At 39.1% G+C, this 5,271-nt stretch overlaps 1 pseudogene; it reads right to left on the reverse strand.

Annotated features, from left to right (window-relative positions):
• Window positions 1–2,172: 2,172 nt before the first annotated feature.
• Window positions 2,173–3,209, reverse strand: LOC122748911 (annotated as a pseudogene).
• Between the last annotated feature and the right edge of the window lie 2,062 nt (window positions 3,210–5,271).

Raw genomic sequence — 5,271 nt, forward strand, 5'->3', positions numbered from 1 at the left:
GAGTTCAAATCTGGCCTCAAACACATCCTCGCTCTGTGACCCTGGGCAAGTCGCTTAACTCTGTTTACCTCAGTTCCTTATTTGTAAAATGAGCTGGAGAAGAAAACAGCAAACCACTATAGGATCTTTGCCAAGAAACCTTCAAATGGCATCATAAAGAGTTGGATATGACTGAAAATATCTGAACAACAACAAAAACTTCCTCACACACAAGAAGTACAAAAATATATTCAGAGAAGGAGATATCAGTGATGGCTTTACAGAAGGCTTAATGCTTGAATCCAATGTCTAGGGTCTTGTGTCAAAAATTCATACAGTAATTCCATTCCTGAGGAGAACAGAAGATTTAAGAGGTCACTGAGAATTATTACTTTAACTGGCCAAGATAGAGCTTGTCACAACAGAAAATGAAGGTGTAACCAGCACCCAAGCAGGCCCTGGTCCCTGTTGGGAGATACAGCGCTAAAATGTTCACTTTGATTTGATTTAATTCAACAATCAATTAACAAGTACTTACTATATTCCAGACATATTCCAGAGATACCAAGATAACAGTGAAACAGCCCTGGTCCTTCCTTCAATGAGCTTATAGTCTCCTTGGGGAAACCCATATATGGATAGTTGTAATTCTGCCTGACTTAGGAAGTTTTGTGGAACAGTTTAAAATAATATATGAAATACATAGGGGCTGCCTGACAGAGTGGATAAAGAACTGGTCTTGGATCCAGGAAGACTTGAGTTCAAATCCCTCTTCTGATATATACCATCTATGTGACTCCTTGGCAAGTCCATGATCTTCAGTGTTATAGGCTACTCTGGTGCTAACCTAAAGTGGCAAAAATAGTTTCTTCATTTGCTAGTTCCCTGTACCCATGAAATCATAGATCCAGTAGCAATCCCTGAAAAGTAAATGCAATATAAAATAATTTCAGGGAGGGAGGGAGAAGAATTAACAACCATGGGGATTAAGAAGAGCCTCATTAGGGGCACCTAGGTGGCTCAGTGGATAAAGCACCAGTCCTGGATTCAAGCAGACCTGAGTTCAAATCCAACCTCAGACACTTGACACTTACTAGCTGTGTGACCCTGGGCAAGTCATTTAACCCTCATTGTGAAGAAGAAGAAGAAGAAGAAGAAGAAGAAGAAGAAGAAGAAGAAGAAGAAGAAGAAGAAGAAGAAGAAGAAGAAGAAGAGCCTCATGGAGGAGGTGGCATATAAACTGAGTCTTGAATGGAACCAGAGATTACAAGAGGGCAAGATGATAAGAGAGTGTTAAGATACTGCCTGACTCTCCCTTCTGACCTTCATTTCTCTACCACAATTATAAATATTGTATATTAGAATTTTATAAATTCAAATCTTAGATTTAACAAATTATTCATTTGGATAGAATTGTAAAATACACATTTTTTATAGTGTAATACAGAATTTGCCACTATCTCTGTCAGTCTATCTATGCCACAATAGCATTTGTTATTATTGTTCAGCCATTTTTTCAGCTGTGACTGATTCTTTGTGATACTATTTGGGGTTTTCTTTGCAGAGATGCTGGAGTGGATTGCCATTTCCTTTTCCAGCTCATTTTACAGATGAGGAAATTGAAGCAAATAGGGTTAAATGACTTGCCCAGGGTGACACACCTAGTAAGTGTCTGTGATTGAATTTGAACTCGGGTCTTTTTTTGACTCCAGGCCCATCACTTTTGCTCACTTTGCCACATAGCTGAAAGGAAATGCTTAGCAATGGATCAAAGAGTATGAGAATTTTTGTCACATTTTTATATAATTTTAAATTGGTTTACTGAATAATGAGAAAAATTCACAACTCAATTAAAAATACCTTGGTTGGCCTTTATTAAACAACCCCTTCAACATCCTTTTCTTTTCATAATCTTACCCTGTTTGTAAGGTATAAAGTAAGGCTTCAAATTTGTAATTCATTTTATTTTTAGTGATTTGTATAATTCTTGTATATATTTGTTATTACTATGCAAGTCTTCTTAACATCCCCCCATCGCCTTTAGACACAGCTATTGGAAAATGGCTTTTTAAACATATTTTTAAAAGGACAGTTTTTGAGGATTTAGAATGGGTAGTCAAGTTATGCTAAATAAGCACTTCCATTTTTTTTTTAGGAGGCATAGTTCAGTTTATTCATTGTTTTAAAAAAATCTTATGTGGTTGCCACAGCAGCTGCTTGGGTCCTCAGTACAGACCCCTGAGTGTGAGTCTTCACAAAATAGTTGGTGAATTCCTGATAGGGAGACTTAGTAAACATAGTCTCCTTCCATAGGTCTGGGGTTAGGTAGCTGTATGTTTTGGAGGTGGCATTGAAGGTAGCTTTAGCAAAGTTGCCCAGAGTAGCAGTACAGCCCCTTGAAGAAGTGTAGCAGTTGGGCAGCGAGGTGGCACAGTGGATAAAGCACTGGCCCTGGATTCAGGAGGACCTGAGTTCAAATCCGACCTCAGACACTTGACATTTACTAGCTGTCACTTAACCCTCATTGCCCTGCAAAAACAAAAACTAAAACAAACAGAAGTGTGTCAGTCATCAATTCCATCCATCATCAGGAGCTTCTTAGGCACAGGACCTGAGACAATGCCATTACCTCAGGGGGTGGGGATCAGGCACACCAAAACTGATCCACAGTGCCCAGTGACCTTCCAGGGCATAGTGTGAGGCTTGCCAATCTTATTCCCCTAGTAGCCATGTCTCACGGGAATGATGGACAGCTTGGACAGATTGATAGCATCACAAATAGCTGTGGCTACTTCCTTGGAGCACTTAACACCCAATCCAACATGCCCATTGTAGTCACCAATGGCTACAAAAGCCTTGAACCTGGTAATTTGTCTGGCTGTAGTCTATTTCTGAACAGGCATGATCTTCAGAACCTCATCCTTCAGTGGAGACCCCAGGAAGAAATCTACAATCTCAGATTCCTTAATAGGAAGGGAGAAAAGATAGATCTCCTCCAAAGACTTGATCTTCATGTCCTTGACTAGCTGGCCCAGCTTGGTGACAGGAACCCATTCCTTATCCTCGGCCTTTCTCTCCTCGGGCCCCGAGGCCTCAACCCTAACCTCAACCACAGCCCCGACCTTGACTTTGGACCCCACTGCGAAGCCACTGTGGAAGCCCCCTCAGCCTCCAACTCTGGGGCCCCCAGGGCCTCCAGCTCCTCCTGCCCCACCACTGTCAACCGCCATTTGGTGTTCCTTAGAAGTAGAAACATTTACATTTTATAAGACAGGTTCACTAGGTTGGTAGATCAGGACAATGCTGTAGACTGAGTACAGCTGGATTTAATTCAACATTTTTCAGTACTTAGGGGAGCTAGGTAGATAGAGTGCCAGGCCTGGAGTCAGGAAGACTCATCTTCCTGAGTTCAAATCTGACCTCATACACTTACTAGCTGTACGAACCTGGGCAACTCATTTAACGCTGTTTTTCTTGGTTCCTCATCTGTAAAATGAGCTGGAGAAGGAAATGACAAACTATGCCAGTATCTTTGCCCCCCACCAAAAAAAATTCCAAAACAGATTCATGAAGAATTAGAAATCACTGCAACGTTTATTATTTAAAAAAAAATAAGAAGCTCTGATCACTATGTACCTCTCATGTTAGTATTAGGTCCACTAAAAGATTGATGCTAATCTGGAAGGAATTTGCCTATGGCTCTGGCCTTGGACCTCTCCTAGTCAACATTTTTGTTATCAACTTGGATGAAGGCACAGATGGAATGCTTATCAAATTTGTGAATGAATAAATGCTTTGAAAGGAAAAAAAAGAAAAGACTGAAATGACTGAAAAATGAAAACAAACATGTGCATGGCACTCTGTTAGGTGCTAGGATGCAAAGAAAAAACAGAAAAGAGTCCTTGCCCTGAACAAACACTTTCAACTGGGGGGTATACATGATGTCTACCAACAACTAAATATATGGTAGTGAGAGGAGGGGAGAGCATTGAGAAAGGGGTGGGGTTAGAGTGGATAAAGAATCAAGAAAAGCCATGCTTTATGTCACCCTCTCTGAGCCTTGAAAAGAGATAAACAATCCTTTAAATGAAGAAGAAAAGAGGGAGAGCATTCTAGTCTTCAAGGATAGGTTTTGTGAAGGCAAGGAGAGGGGAATTAGAATGCCAGGTCTTTCTTGTTAATTTTGTCAGTGGATTAGTGTAGCTATCCATACAGCAAGGTTAATTTGATTAGTAGAATGAATGTACTCAAATATTAGTTATTAATGGGATTGAAGTAAACTTGAAAAGGAGATCTCTAAGGAGACCATTAGGAATCTGTTCTCCATTCTATTTATCTAATATTTTTGATCAATAATGGGAGAAAGTATAGATTCTGTTCTTATCATATTCAATGATGAAATTAAGCAAATGGTATAGCTAAAGGTTTAGATGAGAATCAGATTGTGAAAAGATCTCAACAGTCTGGAACAATGAAATGAGTAATGGAGTGAAATTTAATAGGAATAAATATGAAGTCTCAAATTTAGGTTCCAAAAATTGGCTTCACAAGTACAAGGTGGGGGAAATGAGGCTGGCCAACAGTTTGTGTTAAAAAGAATTGAGAGTTGTAATAGACTGCAAGCCAGTGGTTTGTTAAAATGTTAATAATAACAACAATATTATAACAATTACAATAATAAAATCTTAGGCTGTATTAAAAGAGGCATAATCCACAGAAGTGGGGAAATGATAATTTGCATATACTCTGCCACAATGCAATGCAATCTGGTATATTGTTCTCCATACTGGGTGCCACATTTAAAGGATATTGATAAACTTGTCTGTTTGGAGGAGGAACACCAGGATATTAATAGGACTGGATACCATATTTCAATATTTCATTGGCTCTGCAATAACATCAGTGAGGGCATTTTTTCACACACAGGTTCAAATTTTAATCTATCCCTATTTTCTTATCCTGACCAACGATTGTTCATGTCCTCTCATAAATAAATTCTTCATGGTGAATTCATCCAAAATGTGAAGGACCATCTTCTAGGTTTTCTGATGCTGTGAAAAGATTCATGGTTTGATAATTAGTTTTGCTCTGTCTAAAGTTACAGATTACACCCCTGTTAAGTTTTGGTAGAAAGTTTTTATGAGCTACCATCAGATCTGTGCTTTAAGAATATAACTTGGTCAGTTATGTGGGGGAAGAATTAGAGAAGATGTAGACCTTACATACGTTTTCACATATGATCCTCACAAAGGTATTCTAAGCAGTACTACCCCCATTTTTCAGATGAGGAAA

The sequence above is a fragment of the Dromiciops gliroides genome, chromosome 1 (genome assembly GCF_019393635.1).
Source record: "Dromiciops gliroides isolate mDroGli1 chromosome 1, mDroGli1.pri, whole genome shotgun sequence".
In the NCBI taxonomy this organism is placed as follows: domain Eukaryota; kingdom Metazoa; phylum Chordata; class Mammalia; order Microbiotheria; family Microbiotheriidae; genus Dromiciops; species Dromiciops gliroides.